This window comes from Orcinus orca, chromosome 2, assembly GCF_937001465.1.
Source record: "Orcinus orca chromosome 2, mOrcOrc1.1, whole genome shotgun sequence".
NCBI classification, from domain to species: domain Eukaryota; kingdom Metazoa; phylum Chordata; class Mammalia; order Artiodactyla; family Delphinidae; genus Orcinus; species Orcinus orca.
Genome location: NC_064560.1, coordinates 171,515,941 through 171,535,646, shown reverse-complemented (window position 1 = coordinate 171,535,646; position 19,706 = coordinate 171,515,941). Strand labels below are relative to the sequence as shown.

Below are 19,706 nucleotides of genomic sequence, written 5' to 3'. Positions count from 1 at the left end.
CAGGCGCAGCCCTATGAAAAGGCATAGAGTGGACTTCCCTGGGGGCACAGTGGTTGAGAGTCCGTCTGCCGATGCAGGGGACACAGGTTCGTGCCCCGGTCCGGGAAGATCCCACATGCTGCGGAGCGGCTGGGCCCGTGAGCCATGGCCGCTGAGCCTGCGCGTCCGGAGCCTGTGCTCCGCAACGGGAGAGGCCACAACAGTGAGAGGCCCACGTACCGCAAAAAAAAAAAAAAAAAGGCATAGAGTAAGGTCTGAGATAAGAGACTTCAAGAGGCGCTCCTGACTCCAAATCCTCCCATTCCCCCTTTCCTCCAGCCCGCCCTTCACCTCGGCCCCCACTGTGATCTGCATTTCCACTCCCTTCTTCCCAACCCCCCACCCCGACCCCACAGGCCAATCACTCCTGATATTCCCAACATTAACATCCCTCATGCCTGGTGATGGTTAACTGAGTTAAATCATCTTCTCCCAAAAGAAACACTATTTAGCAAGTGCATTATATTGATCTATTTATTTGATTAACTTTGTACAGTTAATTGCAACTTATATAGCAGAAACCAGACAGTGAGACACAGGACAGGTAAGTTTCGGAGGGGGCACTCAGACATAAAGTCCATGTATTCTGTTGCTTTGCCCAAGTCCAGTCCTGGCAAAAACGATCGTTTTCTAGGTCTTCATAGGATTTAACATGCTCACTCTCTCTCTCGCTCTCTCTCGCGCTCGCTCTCTCTCTCTCTCTCTCTCTCTCTCACACACACACACACACACACACACACACACGAGGACACATACAATCTCACTCAGCACCTCCATCCCCAGCTCTTGCCAATCAAAATCTCTAGTACCGGAAGATGGCGGAAGAGTAAGACGCGGAGATCACCTTCCTCTCCACAGATACACCAGAAATACATCTACGCGTGGAACAACTCCTACGGAGCACCTACTGAACGCTGGCAGAAGACCTCAGACCTCCCAAAAGGCAAGGAACCCCCCACGTACCTGGTTAGGGCAAAAGAAAAAACTAAACAGAGACAGAAGGATAGGGACGGGTCCTGCACCAGCGGGAGAGAACTGTGAAGGAGGAAAAGTGTCCACACACTAGGAAGCCCCTTCGCGGGTGGAGACTTCGGGAGGCGGAGTGGGGGAGCTTGGGAGCCGCGGAGGAGAGCACAGCAACAGGGGTGCGGAGGGCAAAGCGGACAGATTCCAGCGCAGAGGATCGGGCCGACCGGCACTCACCAGCCGAGAGGCTTGTCTGCTCGCCCGCCGGGGCGGGCGGGACTGGGAGCTGAGGCTCCGGCTTTTGTCGGAGCGCCGGGAGAGGACTGGGGTTGGCGGCGTGAACACAGCCTGCAGGGCGTTGGTGCGCCGCGGCTGGCCGGGAGAGAGTCCGGGGAGGGGTCTGGACCTGCCGAAGAGGCAAGAGACTTTTACGTCCCTCTTTGTTTCCTGGTGCACGAGGAGAGGGGATTAAGAACGCTGCTTGAGAGAGCTCCAGGGACGGGCGCGAGCCGCAGCTAAGAGTGCGGAGCCCAGAGACGGACATGGGACGCTAAGGCCACTGCTGCCGCCGCCGGGAGGCCTGTGTGCGAGCGCAGGTCACTGGCCACGCGCCCTTCCGGGGAGCCTGTGCGGCCCGCCGCTGCCAGGGTCCCGGGATCCAGGGACGGCTCCCCCGGGAGAGCACACGGCGCGCCTCAGGCTGCAGCGTCACGCCGGCCTCTGCCACTGCAGGCCCGCCCCGCACTCCGTGACCCTCCCTACCCCCCGGCCTGGGTGAGCCAGAGCCTCCGAATCAGCGGCTCCTATAACCCCGTCCTGTCTGAGCAAAGAACAGACGCCCTCCGGAGACCTACACGCACAGGCGGGGCCAAATCCAAAGCTGAGCCCCTGGGAACTGTCAGAACAAAGAAGAGAAAGGGAAATCTCTCCCAGCAGCCTCAGAAGCAGCGGATTAAAGCTCCACAATAAACTTGATATACCCTGCATCTGTGGAATACCTGAATAGACAACGAATCATCCCAAATTAAGGAGCCCTGTGGATGAAAGGCTCTTGGTGCTGCAGCCAGGACTCAGTGCTGTGCCTCTGAGGTGGGAGAGCCAACTTCAGGACACTGGTCCACAAGAGGCCTCCCAGCTGCACATAATATCAAACAGCAAAAATCTCCGAGAGATCTCCATCTCAACGCCAGCACCCAGCTTCACTCAACGACCAGCAAGCTACAGTGCTGGACATCCTATGCCAAACAACTAGCAAGACAGGAACACAACCCCACCCATTAGCAGAGAGGCTGCCCAAAATCATAGTAACTCTACAGACACCCCAAAACACACCACCAGACGTGGACCTGCCCACCAGAAAGACAAGATCCAGCCTCATACACCAGAACACAGGCACTAGTACCCTCCACCAGGAAGCCTACACAACCCACTGAACCAACCTTAGCCACTGGGGACAGACACAAAAAACAACAGGAACTACGAACCTTCAGCCTGCAAAAAAGGAGACCCCAAACACAGTAAGATAAGCAAAATGAAAAGACAGAAAAACACACAGCAGATGAAGGAGCAAGATAAAAACCCACCAGACCTAACAAATGAAGAGGAAATAGGCAGTCTAACTGAAAAAGAATTCAGAATAATGATAGTAAGGTTGATCCGAAATCTTGGAGATAGAATGGACAATAGAATGGACAAACTGCAAGAATCAGTTAACAAGGACCTAGAAGAACTAAAGATGAAACAAGCAACGATGAACAACACAATAAATGAAATTAAAAGTACTCTAGATGGGATCAATAGCAGAATAACTGAGGCAGAAGAACGGATAAGTGACCTGGAAGATAAAATAGTGGAAATAACTACTGCAGAGCAGAATAAAGAAAAAAGAATGAAAAGAACTGAGGACAGTCTCAGAGACCTCTGGGACAACATTAAACGCACCAACATTCGAATTATAGGGGTTCCAGAAGAAGAAGAGAAAAAGAAAGGGACTGAGAAAATATTTGAAGAGATTATAGTTGAAAACTTCCCTAATATGGGAAAAGAAATAATTAATCAAGTCCAGGAAGCACAGAGAGTCCCATACAGGATAAATACAAGGAGAAATACGCCAAGACACATATTAATCAAACTGTCAAAAATTAAATACAAAGAAAACATATTAAAAGCAGCAAGGGAAAAACAACAAATAACACACAAGGGAATCCCCATAAGGTTAACAGCTGATCTTTCAGCAGAAACTCTGCAAGCCAGAAGGGAGTGGCAGGACATATTGAAAGTGTTGAAGGAGAAAAACCTGCAACCAAGATTACTCTACCCAGCAAGGATCTCGTTCAGATTTGATGGAGAAATTAAAACCTTTACAGACAAGCAAAAGCTGAGAGAGTTCAGCACCACCAAACCAGCTCTACAACAACTGCTAAAGGAACTTCTCTAGGCAAGAAACACAAAAGAAGGAAAGGACCTACAATAACGAACCCAAAACAATTAAGAAAATGGGAATAGGAACACACATATCGATAATTACCTTAAATGTAAATGGACTAAATGTTCCCACCAAAAGACACAGATTGGCTGAATGGATACAAAAACAAGACCCATATATTTGCTGTCTACAAGAGACCCACTTCAGACATAGAGACACATACAGACTGAAAGTAAGGGGATGGAAAAAGATATTTCATGCAAATGGAAACCAAAAGAAAGCTGGAGTAGCAATTCTCATATCAGACAAAATAGACTTTAAAACAAAGACTATTAGAAGAGACAAAGAAGGACACTACATAATGATCAAGGGATCGATCCAAGAGGAAGATATAACAATTGTAAATATTTATGCACCCAACATAGGTGCACCTCAATACATAAGGCAAATACTGACAATCATAAAAGGGGAAATCGACAGTAACACATTCATAGTAGGGGACTTTAACACCCCACTTTCACCAATGGACAGATCATCCAAAATGAAAATAAATAAGGAAACACAAGCTTTAAATGATACATTAAACGAGATGGAGTTAATTGATATTTATAGGACATTCCATCCAGAAACAACAGAATACACATTTTTCTCAAGTGCTCATGGAACATTCTCCAGGATAGATCATATCTTGGGTCACAAATCAAGCCTTGGTAAATTTAAGAAAATTGAAATTGTATCAAGTATCTTTTCTGACCACAACGCCATGAGACTAGATATCAATTACAGGAAAAGATCTGTAAAAAATACAAACACATGGAGGCTAAACAATACACTACTTAATAATGAAGTGATTACTGAAGAAATCAAAGAGGAAATCAAAAAATACCTAGAAACAAATGACAATGGAGACACAACGACCCAAAACCTGTGGGATACAGCAAAAGCAGTTCTAAGGGGGAAGTTTATAGCAATACAAGCCCACCTTAAGAAGCAGGAAACATCTCAAATAAACAACCTAACCTTGCACCTCAAGCAATTAGAGAAAAAGAACAAAAAAACCCCAAAGCTAGCAGAAGGAAAGAAATCATAAAAATCAGATCAGAAATAAATGAAAAAGAAATGAAGGAAACAATAGCAAAGATCAATAAAACTAAAAGCTGGTTCTTTGAGAAGATAAACAAAATAGATAAACCACTAGCCAGACTCATCAAGAAAAAAAGGGAGAAGACTCAAATCAATAGAATTAGAAATGAAAAAAGAGAGGTAACAACTGACACTGCAGAAATAAAAGAGATCATGAGAGATTACTACAAGCAACTCTATGCCAATAAAATGGACAATCTGGAAGAAATGGACAAATTCTTAGAAATGCACAACCTGCCAAGACTGAATCAGGAAGAAATAGAAAATATGAACAGACCAATCACAAGCACTGAAATTGAAACTGTGATTAAAAATCTTCCAACAAAGAAAAGCCCAGGACCAGATGGCTTCACAGGCGAATTCTATCAAACATTTAGAGAAGAGCTAACACCTATCCTTCTCAAACTCTTCCAAAATATAGCAGAGGGAGGAACACTCCCCAACTCATTCTACGAGGCCACCATCACCTTGATACCAAAACCAGACAAGGATGTCACAAAGAAAGAAAACTACAGGCCAATATCACTGATGAACATAGATGCAAAAATCCTCAACAAAATACTAGCAAACAGAATCCAACAGCACATTAAAAGGATCATACACCATGATCAAGTGGGGTTTATTCCAGGAATGCAAGGATTCTTCAATATACGCAAATCTATCAATGTGATAAACCATATTAACAAACTGAAGGAGAAAAACCATATGATCATCTCAATAGATGCAGAGAAAGCTTTTGACAAAATTCAACACCCATTTATGATAAAAACCCTGCAGAAAGTAGGCATAGAGGGAACTTTCCTCAACATAATAAAGGCCATATATGACAAGCCCACAGCAAACATCATCCTCAATGGTGAAAAACTGAAAGCATTTCCACTAAGATCAGGAACAAGACAAGGTTGCCCACTCTCACCACTCTTATTCAACATAGTTTTGGAAGTTTTAGCCACAGCAATCAGAGAAGAAAAGGAAATAAAAGGAATCCAAATCGGAAAAGAAGAAGTAAAGCTGTCACTGTTTGCAGATGACATGATCCTATACATAGAGAACCCTAAAGATGCTACCAGAAAACTACTAGAGCTAATCAATGAATTTGGTAAAGTGGCAGGATACAAAATTAATGCACAGAAATCTCTGGCATTCCTATATACTAATGATGAAAAATCTGAAAGTGAAATCAAGAAAACACTCCCATTTACCATTGCAACAAAAAGAATAAAATATCTAGGAATAAACCTACCTAAGGAGACAAAAGATCTGTATGCAGAAAATTATAAGACACTGATGAAAGAAATTAAAGACGATACAAATAGATGGAGAGATATACCATGTTCTTGGATTGGAAGAATGAACATTGTGAAAATGACTCTACTACCAAAAGCAATCTATAGATTCAATGCAATCCCTATCAAACTACCACTGGCATTTTTCACAGAATTAGAACAAAAAATTTTGCAATTTGTATGGAAACACAAAAGACCCCGAATAGCCAAAGCAATCTTGAGAACGAAAGAAGGAACTGGAGGAATCAGGCTCCCAGACTTCAGACTATACTACAAAGCTACAGTTATCAAGACGGTATGGTACTGGCACAAAAACAGAAAGATAGATCAATGGAACAGGATAGAAAGCCCAGAGATAAACCCACGCACATATGGTCACCTTATCTTTGACAAAGGAGGCAGAAATGTACAGTGGAGAAAGGACAGCCTATTCAATAAGTGGTGCTGGGAAAACTGGACAGCTACATGTAAAAGTATGAAATTAGATCACTCCCTAACACCATACACAAAAATAAACTCAAAATGGATTAAAGACCTAAATGTAAGGCCAGAAACTATCAAACTCTTAGAGGAAAACATAGGCAGAACACTCTATGACATAAATCACAGCAAGGTCCTTTTTGACCCACCTCCTAGAGAAATGGAAATAAAAACAAGAGTAAACAAATGGGACCTAATGAAACTTAAAAGCTTTTGCGCAGCAAAGGAAACCATAAAGAAGACCAAAAGACAACCCTCAGAATGGGAGAAAATATTTGCAAATGAAGCAACTGACAAAGGATTGATCTCCAAAATTTATAAGCAGCTCATGCAGCTTAATAACAAAAAAACAAACAACCCAATCCAAAAATGGGCAGAAGACCTAAATAGACATTTCTCCAAAGAAGATATACAGAGTGCCAACAAACACATGAAAGAATGCTCAACATCACTAATCATGAGAGAAATGCAAATCAAAACTACAATGAGATATCATCTCACACCAGTCAGAATGGCCATCATCAAAAAATCTAGAAACAATAAATGCTGGAGAGGGTGTGGAGAAAAGGGAACCCTCTTACACTGTTGGTGGGAATGTAAATTGATACAGCCACTGTGGAGAACAGTATGGAGGTTCCTTAAAAAGCTACAAATAGAACTACCATATGACCCAGCAATCCCACTACTGGGCATATACCCTGAGAAAACCATAATTCAAAAAGAGTCATGTACCAAAATGTTCATTGCAGCTCTATTTACAATAGCCCGGAGATGGAAACAACCTAAGTGTCCATCATCGGATGAATGGATAAAGAAGATGTGGCACATATATACAATGGAATATTACTCAGCCATAAAAAGAGACGAAATTGAGCTATTTGTAATGAGGTGGATAGACCTAGAGTCTGTCATACAGAGTGAAGTAAGTCAGAAAGAGAGAGACAAATACCGTATGCTAACACATATATATGGAATTTAAAAAAAAAAAATGTCATGAAAAACCTAGGGGTGAAACAGGAATAAAGACACAGACTTAGTAGAGAATGGACTTGAGGCTATGGGGAGGGGGAAGGGTAAACGGTGACAAAGTGATAAAGAGGCATGGACATATATACACTACCAAACGTAAGGTAGATAGCTAGTGGGAAGCAGCCGCATAGCACAGGGAGATCAGCTCGGTGCTTTGTGACTGCCTGGAGGGGTGGCATAGGGAGGGTGGGAGGGAGGGAGACGCAAGCGGGAAGAGATATGGGAATATATGTATATATATAACTGATTCATTTTGTTGTGAAGCTGAAACTAACATACCATTGTAAAGCAATTATACTCCAATAAAGATGTTAAAAAAAATAAAATAAAATAAAATATATTAAAAAAAAAATAAAAAATAAAAATTTTTCAAGTCAAAAAAAAAAAAAATCTCTAGTACCTTTAATTAGGTTTATGGGCACAAAGGAGGCTGAGTATTTTTTCCTTTGGCACTGTCTAAAACCTGACCACAGCTGAGTATGTCTGCTCATACTGATGGTGAACTATACTCCTATAAGACTTGGCTTCACAGGATGTGGATTTTGCTTTATCGTTATTAAAACAATAATCGTTATTATTATTGTTATTGTCCCTGGACCTCAGACATACAGATACATGAAACTGCACTCACTCTATGTGAAATGCAATAAGAATCCCAGCAAGGACTGAGTGAAATGATGAGGATGATTTTAATTTTTGTGACTTTGTTTGAATTAAAAAAAAAAAAATCCCACAAGGACTCAGAGGCAAAAAATATACAAATCAATTTTCACTGCAAAGTAAAGGAGCTGTTACAGTGGAGGATTCCTGGACTGAATGTCAATATTATGACATAGTGTGAGTGTGTTTCGTGTTTGGTAATTGCTATCACTGTTGCTTTTGTTGTGGCCATCCATTTACAATGCTTTGTGTCAGTTTGTTTATCTCTTATAAAAAATAAAATACAGTGTGTGTGTGTGGAAAAAAAAAAAAAAGAAGAATCCCAGTGAGGCCTGTGGGCAGCTGGCCCTGGGCTTGAGTTCCCTCTCCCATGGACTGGCTGTGTCACTCTGGGAAGGCTGCCTAAGCCTGCTGAGCTGCTATTCTGCTTTCTGCCCATCTTGTGGAACTGTTCTGAGAATGTGAACATATAAACCACAGGCACAGCGTAGGGACTCATCAGGCAGCAGCTTAAAGTAGGCAGGGGTGCCGCGCACTTCAACCCACAGGCTACCAGTGCTGGGTGTGAAGCCATAAATGACTTTGGGGGAGAATTTCAGAGAAAATACAGGATCCATGGGAGTAGACGTTCTCCTGAAGAATAGGGGGTAACTGGGAACAACGGGAACCCACGTGACAGAGCACAGGCCTGGGGCGGAACTGGTCTCACATCCCAAAGTTTAGCCGTAAATGAAACCTTCTGAAAGGTTTTTGTGGGCCTCCTGTGAAACTGACTCCAAGTAAAGAAACTTGGTTCTAGCCACTTGTCTGAACTCTGCAGGCACATTCAACAGAGGAATAAGAAAGTGTGATGAATTGCTGGAGGGCACGCGCTCGGGTGAGGGTTCCGGGTGAGACCTAAGGCTTCTCTGAAGCCTTCCACCCAAGATTCAAGATCTCATTTGCTCCTGCTCTTAGGAAGGCACCACCTGGTGGCCGCTACCAGAAATGACAGCGCAGAATTAGCCTTAACCTCTTCCAGCAACAAAGTATTTTGTATTTATTCACTCAGCAAATATGTATTGAGTCCTTACTAGGGGCCAGACAAGTGTTAAGTGCTGGATATACACCGTGTATAGAATGAAATTCAGTGGCAGTTCTCAGCGAGCTCATTGTCGACACAACTGCTGAGTAGAGGAGTTGCATGTAACCAGAAGAGTGAAGAAGAACAAGGTCTTGATCCAGCTTGGACCAAGCCCTCTACTCCCCAGCCTCCCCCTCTATGCCATCCCCTCCCTTGCCTCTGGAGAATTATTTGCAAATAAATGGCATTCCTTTGCTCCAGGGTCCCTAGGTTTTTCTACCTCATTCCTCCTGCCTCTATACCCATCTTTCCAATTGCACCGGACCAGCTCTCATTCCATTTTCAGAATGAAATTTCCTGCTCCATCCTCCCCTAAGGAAGGCTTGGATTCAGGAGAAAATTTTGTTCCTTTTTTGTGAGTTTTAACTGTTTCCTGTGATTCCAACTGCCTCTGATTAGTTCCCCTTTTCCTTCCCATGCTTCCTTTTCTGCCTTTTCTTCCACTAAGAAGCAGGTAAGTGAGAGACAATGAATTAAGAAATAAGAGGAACATTCCAGTCCTGCTTTTCTCCTAGTTTCAGCCCCTGACATTTTAAACCAACATTTTCAGAACTTATTTCAGAATTTCCCAGGGCACATTCTAGTGAATATCTACTTTTAATCTCTTGAGGATGGATTTGATTTAGGAAAATTGTCTAATTTTAAATGGAGTCCCTACTGATGATTCAGATGGGTGAGTGAACTGGACTCGTGTCATCGTGGGTCCAAAAATGAGTCACAGTTATTAAAGAAGGAAATTGGCTTTCTTGGGTAGCTGTAAGGCAGTTTAGCAAAGGGGGCTCCTCCAAATGTGTTTTGAGCTCTGAGAAGGTTTAGTGAAATAAGTATGTATCTTCCAAGACTCTTACTTAGAAAGTTATACTCATTTTGGACATATAAGTTTTCTCAATATTTTAGGATCACATGTGGGAAAGTACTAAGGAAATCAACGGGAATGGCCAGTTGGGGATCAGAACTAAGAGAGCTACAGGTGCTCAAAGGATGGCCCAGTGCATCCTATGACATCAGGATCGGCTTAAGACAGGCAGGACACTCCTAACTAGGTGGAGGCTGGAGGTAAAGATGGACACAAATGAAGGTAAGAGAGGACGCAGTCTGAGCTGGGGCGTGGAGAGTAGTTAACACAGAGGGAGTGAAAAAGCATCCACCTGTGAGCACAGGGGTAGCCGTGTTTGCCAACAGGACACATCTGTGTGTGCCCGGAAGAGGTTGTCACAGGAGAGAACTCAGATATAAAACGGGGAGACAGGTGAAGCATGGTCCAGTTATGAAAGGCTTTGAAAACTATTTCAAAATGGTTGGACTTTCCCCCACAGATGATGGTTAGCATGAAAGATTTCTGAGCAAAGGAGCAATCAAAGCAGGGTCTTGATACACACAAGGGCAGGGTAGAGGCAGCTTGGGCTCCTGGCTAGAAGAGGCCTGTGGATTCAGTGGGACCTGAGTTCAAATTCTGACTTAACCACTTATTGGATCAGTGAGTGACCTTGAGGGAGTCTGTTTCCTCACCTGTAAAATGGGGATGATAATAATAATAATAAAGCTCCTATGGGGATCCAGTGCCCCACCTGGAATAAGCACTCAAACGACAGCGTGTATGTGCCACCACTTGAGCGGTGACAGATGGGTGAGAAGAGAGGCTAGCAGCCCAGAGAGAACACTTAGGAGGCCTTTACAGTCATTCTAAAACGGACCGGCAAAGCGCTCAGCTGGCAGGGGTTTCCTTTTCACAAAGGCAGTGGAAGGGATGCCACAGAGATTTCCAAAGAAAGTCAATGAGGCCTGGCGATTGGTTGAGGAAAGAGGAGGGAAGGGTGGGGACTCAGGCCTAGAGGCTGCGGTCTGGGAGAAAGTGGTGCCATGAGCAGAGAGCAGAGAAGGGAGGGAGGGGCTCCCCATGCCACTGGCTCTGTCTGAGTCAGCAAGACCTGGGGAGGAGAAGATCTGAGGCCCAGTGGGCTTATTCCTTCATTTCCTTGGAGACTCTGTTCTCCCCCCGTCAGAGAGGCTTTCCCTGGCCAGCTCCTACACGCTTCTCCTTCAGAGCACGTGTGTAACTATCTGACATAGTATATGTTTGTTTACTGATGGGTTGTACTGTCTGGCTGTCTGCCTAATAAAACATGTGCTCCAGGAGGGACGACCTTTGTTTTGCTTGTTCCACATCCTCGGTACCTAGGGCAGCGCCTGGCATACAGTAGATGCTCAGTAATATTAGTGTTGTTATTCAAGTGCCTTTAAAAGTGTCTCGCATATAAAACATGTTCAGTAAATATTAGCATTTATTGGTGAATATCTCAAAAAATTGTAAAGAGAAAGGCAGATGGGAAGTGCTGAACCTTGGAACACTCCCACGTACTCACCAGGAAAAGGAAGAATTAACAGACTCTCCAAGATTAGAAATTTGGGCCTCCTTTTAAGGCAGGGAAGAGAGGTGAGATGTGCCCCTGGGGAGGGCCACACCTTGCACCATGTGGCCAGAGGCTTTTTCAAGCGCTAATACTGAAAACAAAAAAAGGGAGGCAAAACCACTTCACCCACAGATGGGTCAGCAGCTATGAAAGGGGAAGAATGGGTATTTTGTGGCAACAGAAAAGGCAGGCGCTAGGGCTGAGTAAACTTCTGAAATATGAAATTAACTTGTAATGGCCTCTTTGGCCCAATCTTTCCCTTTCCTCTCGTCAGATCATTTGCAAATCCAGATTCTGGCAGAGTTCACAAGAGCTCACTTAGCTGGGAGACCAAACATCAAGCTAATTAGCAGATTCATAACTGACTGCTCCAGATATACAGGGACTGCAAGATCAGCTCCTCCAGCAAATACGCCTACTGTGCACTGGGAAAATTCTTGGCAAAGCCATTAACACAACTTCATAGTGAAACAGGTCTATGTTGCTGGTAGAATAGAACTTCTGCCACTTCTCAACCTCCCCCATGTAGATGAGGGCTCAGAGAAGCCATGACTGCCCAAGTACCTCCTCTCAGGTAGCATCAGGTAACATACAGCGTTCCAGAATGCTCGTGCAAGCACCAAGCAAAAATCCCTAAGGCTACTTTCCAACTCAAATAAAGATTGTGCTGCTAAATTAGATTGTGAACAAGGTGAAGTGCCCTGGGGTCCATCCTCAGCCATTAACTGAGACTAAAACGTCAGCCACCTGCAACTCCTAATCACAAACTATAACGACCACTGACTCCTTCTTTGCAGAGGCCTTGATTTCAGAGGATGAGCAAATGAACCAAGAGGAGATATAAAAATTCACTTGTCTGTGGCCTTCCAGAAACTACATGCATGACAATACATCCTTAAAACATGTTTCAGCAGACTGGGAGTAAGGTACATTTCTCGAAAGTCAACATGGAAAACACTGGGTCGTTATTAATTCCCTGGAGCTCTACTGTGCTCAGAAGGAAGTGCACTCATGCTCCTTTTTGCAACTATTAATAGCTCCTAGGCAACTGCTTTTCAGATTTTTCTTTAATTTAAACTCACCCCAAACTGCAAATTCTCATAGACAAACACAATCACGATTTTATTCTGGATTACCAGGTGAGACAACTGTGTAACTATATTAGGAATATATTATATGAGATGGAAAATAGCATTGACCTTCACATTAGTCACCTTGAGAACGGGCACACTTCATACTTAGTGTTACTGATGTTCAGACCACTTAAGAGGAGGGAATGTCAGATAAAGCTAAGTTCCTTGCCTGGCTCTGCCCCTGACAAACTGCTAGGCCAGTTATTCAAGTTCTCCATTGGCAAAGAGTTATGGGGTCTTCGTAAGAATTACCTGAGTTAATATCAGAGGACTCTGCATGCTGCCTAGTTCATGATTAGTTCGTTTAGGGATCCGATTTGGGGTTTTTCTTTTTGTTTTACTGGGTTTTGTTTTGATTTTGGGTGTTGAATCCTGAAATTGCATTTAAATGGCGATCTCTCATTTCAGCAAGATGTTGAGCTAAGATGACATACACATTCAAACATTCCTGCTATAAGCACCTAGATATATCAGATACAATAATTTTTTCTGAGTAACTATTATTGTCATCATTAATGCCGTTTATTTTTTTTAACATCTTTATTGGAGTATAATTGCTTTACAATGGTGTGTTAGTTTCTGCTTTATAACAAAGTTAATTAGTTATACATATTCATATGTTTCCATATCTCTTCCCTCTTGCGTCTCCCTCCCTCCCACCCTCCCTATCCCACCCTTCTAGGTGGTCACAAACCACCTAGCTTATCTCCCTGTGCTATGCGGCTGCTTCCCATTAGCTATCTATTTTACATTTGGTAGTGTATATATGTCCATGCCACTCTCTCACTTTGTTACAGCTTACCCTTCTCCCTCCCCATATCCTCAAGTCCATCCTCTAGTAGGTCTGTGTCTTTATTCCTGTCTTACCCCTAGGTTCTTCATGACATTTTTTTTTCTTAGATTCCATATATATGTGTTAGCATACAGTATTTGTTTTTCTCTTTCTGACTTACTTCACTCTGTATGACAGACTCTAGGTCCCTCCACCTCACTACAAATATCTCAATTTCATTTCTTTTTATGGCTGAGTAATATTCCATTGTATATATGTGCCACATCTTCTTTATCCATTCATCCGACAATGGACACTTAGGTTGCTTCCATGTCCTGGCTATTGTAAATAGAGCTGCAGTGAACATTTTGGTACATGACTCTTTTTGAATTATGGTTTTCTCAGGGTATATGCCCAGTAGTGATGAAAGAAATTTAAAGATGATACAAATAGATGGAGAGATATACCATGTTCTTGGATTGGAAGAATCAACATTGTGAAAATGACTCTACTACCCAAAGCAATCTACAGATTCAATGCAATCCCTATCAAACTACCACTGGCATTTTTCACAGAACTAGAACAAAAAATTTCACAATTTGTATGGAAACACAAAAGACCCTGAATAGCCAAAGCAATCTTGAGGATGAAAAATGGAGCTGGAGGAATCAGGCTCCCTGACTTCAGACTATATTACAAAGCTACAGTAATCAAGACAGTATGGTACTGGCACAAAAACAGAAAGATGGGTCAATGGAACAGGACAGAAAGCCCAGAGATAAACCCACGCACATATGGTCACCTTATCTTTGATAAAGGAGGCAAGAATATACAGTGGAGAAAAGACAGCCTCTTCAATAAGTGGTGCTGGGAAAACTGGACAGCTCCATGTAAAAGAATGAAATTAGAACACTCCCTAACACCATACACAAAAATAAACTCAAAATGGATTAAAGACCTAAATGTAAGGCCAGACACTATCAAACTCTTAGAGGAAAACATAGGCAGAACACTCTATGACATAAATCACAGTAAGATCCTTTTTGACCCACCTCCTAGAGAAATGGAAATAAAAACAAAAATAAACAAATGGGACCTAATGAAACTTCAAAGCTTTTGCACAGCAAAGGAAACCATAAACAAGACCAAAAGACAACCCTCAGAATGGGAGAAAATATTTGCAAATGAAGCAACTGACAAAGGATTAATCTCCAAGATTTACAAGCAGCTCATGCAGCTCAATAACAAAAAAACAAACAACTCAATCCAAAAATGGGCAGAAGACCTAAATACACATTTCTCCAAAGAAGATATACAGATTGCCAGCAAACACATGAAGGAATGCTCAACATCATTAATCATTAGAGAAATGCAAATCAAAACTGCAATGAGATAACATCTCACACCAGTCAGAATGGCCATTATCAAAAAATCCAGATACAATAATTTTTTAAATGCATACTTGAACCTGCAATAAAGAATAGGAAATTACCAGGTGCCACAAACAAAGCCTCAACTGAAAACCAGAAGTAAGCAGAGGAATCAACTGGGCAGCCACTCCTGGGGCTGAGGGGGACCACAGGGCAGAGGAAGGAATAGAATAAGCATTGATCCAGGGGAAGTAAGGGTGTAGATGTCAACTAGCACATGGGAACAGGAGGCTAAGCCCTTGAGTCCTGCCCGAGAGAGGAGGGTGCTGCCCAAAGCGAGGCCCTGCAAAGAGCTGCGACCCCAGGAAAAATGGGCTGAAAAGTATTTCCCTACCAGCTCAGCTAGCTTGTCTATCTCTGGCTTCAGGAGAGGAGAACTAAAAGCTTCCTGCAAAATTTGAACCTCATAACCTCTACCTCTGGAGCATTTGGGGTACAAATTTAGGCTACAGTCTGGAAATGCCCAACCTAAGAAATTAGCATAAAAATTGGTCCTGGGCCAACGATGGGCATGGGAAAAATGAGAGCAAAACTCCCACAACCCATGCTACAGACAATTAGAAAAGTCAGACCCAGGAAGCTCACAAGTGATAAAAGCACAGTGAACCAGAGGATTCCAGCCCCTAAGAACCGGAAATAATAGAAAACTCTGAAAGAGAATATAATTAGGTATGTTTAAAAGGAGAGAAAAACCAATCACAGATGCGAAAAACACATCTGATAAAACCCAACATTAATTTATGATTTCTTAAAAACAACAAAATTCGGCAAACAAGAAAACCTTTCTTACAAATCTAAGACTAGAAAGACATTTTCTTAACCCAATAAAGGGCACACGCTAACCAGCCCATGGATAGCATCATTCTTAATGGCACAGCACTATAAGCTCTCCTTTTAAAGTCAGTAATGAGACAAGAAAGGTTACTATCACTTCCTGTGTTCAACACTGTTGAGGGGGTTCACAAACTTTCTGTAAAGGGCCTGATAGCAAGTACTTTAGGCTTTGCAAACTAGAAAGTCTCTGTTCCAAGTAGTCAACTCTGCTGTTGTAATGCAAAAGGAACCAGAGACAATAAGAGTGTGGCTGTGTTTCAATAAAACTCTATTTACAAAAACAGGTATTAGAGTGGAAGTCCAAGCCAATACATTAATTCAAGAAAAATAAGTGAAAGTTACTGTGATATAATAAAATACATGTATCTGGTCTTCATCCCGGGTTCCTAGCACAGAGCTCCTAAAACCCCTGGAATTTCCTGAGTGATAGGGTTGAGACGAGTGTCTTTTGCTATTCATAAGTCCCTTTTAACCACAGGTGAATTTATGCTAATGAGGTGACTCCTGGCAGATGAAGCTGGTTACCAGAGGAGAGGGGAGAGGGGCTGGAGATTGAGTTCAATCACCAATGGCCAAGAATTTAATCAATCATGCCTATGTAATGAAACGTCCATAAAAACCATAAAGGACAGGGTTTGGAGAGCTTCTGGGTAGGTGACGACATGGAGGTGCTGCAAGGGTGGCGTGCCTGGAGAGGGCATGGAAGCCCCGTGTACCCCTCCCCCCATATCTTGCCCTATACATCTCTTCCATTTGGCTGTTCCTAAGTTGTATCCCTATAATAAACCAGTGATAGTAAGTACAGTGCTTTCCTGAGATCTGCGCACCATTCTAGCAAATTACTGACCTCAGGAGGGGGTCATGGGAACCTACTAGTCAAAAGCATGGGAAGCCCAGACTTGTGATTGGCATCTGAAGAGGGAGCAGTCTTGAGGGGTCTGTGCTAACTCCAGGTCGATCATGCCATAATTGAATTAAATTGTAGACCATCCAGTTGGTCCACAGAAAATTGAAATGTGTGGAAAATCCACGCATGTGTTGTCAGTAGAACGGTTTTCCTTTAGTCACACAAACTTAAAAAAAAAAATCTGTCATTATCAAAAAGTTATATATCCATATGCATAGGAAATGCAAGACTATCTAGAGATAAACCATGAAAATAAATGAGAGTTCAGCAAGATATACAAAAACAAGTAATGTTCCTATGCACTAGCAACAACAGGAAAACATAATAAAAAGATGCCATTAACAGTACAAACACAGGGGGCGTGACCAGGCCAGGGCCGGCCCGGGGGCGCCACACGCTGCAGCTGGCCCCGGGTGCCCCCTCCGCGGCGCCAGGCTGAGCCGAGCTCATGGGCTAAGCCGAGCCAGCAGCCCGTGGCCAGCCGGCGGCCCTCCTGGAGGTGGCGGCGCAGGAAGGGGACCGACGCACACACATGGCCCCAGCGGCAGCCAGGGCTGACAGTGGCCCCGACGGGGGCGCGGCGTTGGCTGCTCCGGCCCCTGGACCGGGCAGTGGCGGCCCAGGGCCCAGCGTCTACTTTCGGAGACCCCTTGGGGCCGCAGGCGAGGGCCCGGTCACCACAGACGATGAGGGCCCAATGAGGCGCCGAGGGAAGGTCACGGTCAAGTAGGAACGTAAGGAGCTACGGAAGCGCCTCAACCTGGAGGAGTGGATCCTGGAGCAGCGGATCCTGGAGCAGCTCATTCGCCTGCCAGCAAGAGGAGATCCCGGAGCTGGAGACTGATGTGGATAACTCCTGGACGTGGAGGGCGATGACACCCGAGCTTCCAGGTTCAAGGAGCCGCTGGTGGACTGTTACAAACCCACCGAGGTCTTCACCTCTGGCCTGCTGGACAAGATTCGGGGCATGCAGAAGCTGATCGCACCCCAGAAGAAGTAAGGGTCCTCGACCCAGGTGAACGATGGCTCCCACAGGACAATCGCTGACCCCCAACCTCGTAGCAACAGCAATACCGGGGGGCCCTGCAGCCAGGCCTGCTGCCATGAGCACAGCTCCCCATGCCCCTGGCCCAGGGGCCTCTTCCCTGCCCCCTCAGTTTTCCATTTTGGGGGTTTTTTATTATTATTAAACTGATGGGAGTTTTTGTGTTTTTATACTGACTGCGGCACGGACTCTTTAATAAAGCTAGGATACGCCTTAGGTGCAGTTAAAAAAAAAAAAAGCAACAGAAATACAGGGTATGGGATACTTAAGAATTCCCTCAATAAAGATAGGTAAGAAAAGTATACCAAAAATTGGGAAATTCTATTGAAGGACATTAAAAAAGAACTAAATAAACACAGTATAACATGTTTGTGGGTGAGAAGACCCATTATCATAAGACGACAAATTTTCATAATGTATCTGTAAAACGTCTGAGTAATTCCAACAAAGCAAAACAGGGCTGCACATTCCTGAAACATATTTTAAAGTGTAAAGAGCCTGGTATGGCCAAAACAATTCTCAAGGTGAAATACTATAGATCAGTTAAACAAATCGACATGGATAAATCTCCAAAACAATGTCGGAGGGAAACATACAGTATAATACAATTCATGTCCATTTTAAAACACTCCCTCCAAAAGGCCTAGACACACCTGGGATTGGCAGAGGTGTGACTACAGAGGGAGGGTGGGTGCAGATGGGCATGGGGCAGGGTAGGGTTTTAGGAATACCTAAAATGTATTTTTTTGGAGAAAGAAGAAAGAACACATGTCAACAAATAGCAAATAGCATCCGATCACAAATATGAATATCTAAAATTCTCTATATAATTTGGAAATTAGGTAAAAATTGAGGTTTTTGCCCGTATTTTAATGAAGAATTAAATTTATGCCCAGCTTGTTTGGGAGGCATACAAGTCTTAAAAAAAAAAAAAAAAACTCCCTGCTGAGCCAGAGAATGCAAACTCAGTCACCTGGATTCCTTTCTTCCAGTGCAACACTGACCCAGGCACAGCTGGGATCATCTTCACATCTGGTTTGTGGTCTGAGCTGGTTAATGTTTTTTTTTTTTTTTTGCGTTACACAGGCCTCTCACTGTTGTGGCCTCTCCCGTTGCGGAGCACAGGCTCCGGACGCACAGGCTCAGCGGCCATGGCTCACGGGCCCAGCCGCTCTGCGGCATGTGGGATCTTCCCAGACCGGGGCACGAACCCGTGTCCCCTGCATCGGCAGGCGGACTCTCAACCACTGCGCCACCAGGGAAGCCCTGAGCTGGTTAATGTTTAACCTGCATCGTTTAAGCCTAAGCTCACACCATAGTCTTCATTACACAAACTAATTCACTTGGGGAAAAACAAAAGTTAGCATTCATTTAAACATCAGTGCTGGAAATACACCTGTCTGTCATACAGAGTCCCATAGTGTTCTACAGGCTTGATATGTTTATAATTTGAAACATTATTTTTAAAAGAAACACTGTTCAGAACAAAAATCATACCAGTCTTATGACACAATGAAAAGACGTCTAAAATCCTACGTTGCCTTGGACAGGACCAGTGCTCCCTGGTCCCATCACCCACCTCAGCTGCTGGACTCAATGCCAGTGATTCTTTCCCTTTTCCAAAAATCAAAGCCTCCTACAAAGAATGAATATTTGTCAGACTTGAAAATATTCCCAAGAATATGCCATAGGCTCAGAAGACAACTTAAAAAAAGGATTCCAGAAATGTTTGGGGCCATAGCAACATCGATGGAAGCATCGAAGGATTACATCTATCCCAAGGTCACTAGTTTGAAGAGAGCAAAACCCATTTATACTGTAAATCTGATTTTTCTTTAATTCAGCAGCGGCAACTAAAGTCACTCCTCTCCTGACTGTCAGTGTCATCTAGTATGGGAGTCAACACACTGCACAGCTAGGAGCGATGTTGGAACCAGCATTAAAAATGACACCACACCCTTACAAAGAGCGTGCCATTCAACACAGGGCTCATGCAGTGGTTGTAAATTACCGCAGATTCTCG

General features: G+C 43.6%; 1 protein-coding gene and 1 pseudogene across 5 annotated transcripts in view; one reads left to right on the top strand and one right to left on the bottom strand.

Annotated features, from left to right (window-relative positions):
• Positions 1-19,706, bottom strand: part of RGS6 (regulator of G protein signaling 6) — a 582,626-nt gene that overhangs the window by 483,452 nt on the left and 79,468 nt on the right. The window lies entirely within an intron of this gene.
• Positions 16,394-17,854, top strand: LOC105748659 (protein phosphatase 1 regulatory subunit 14B-like; annotated as a pseudogene).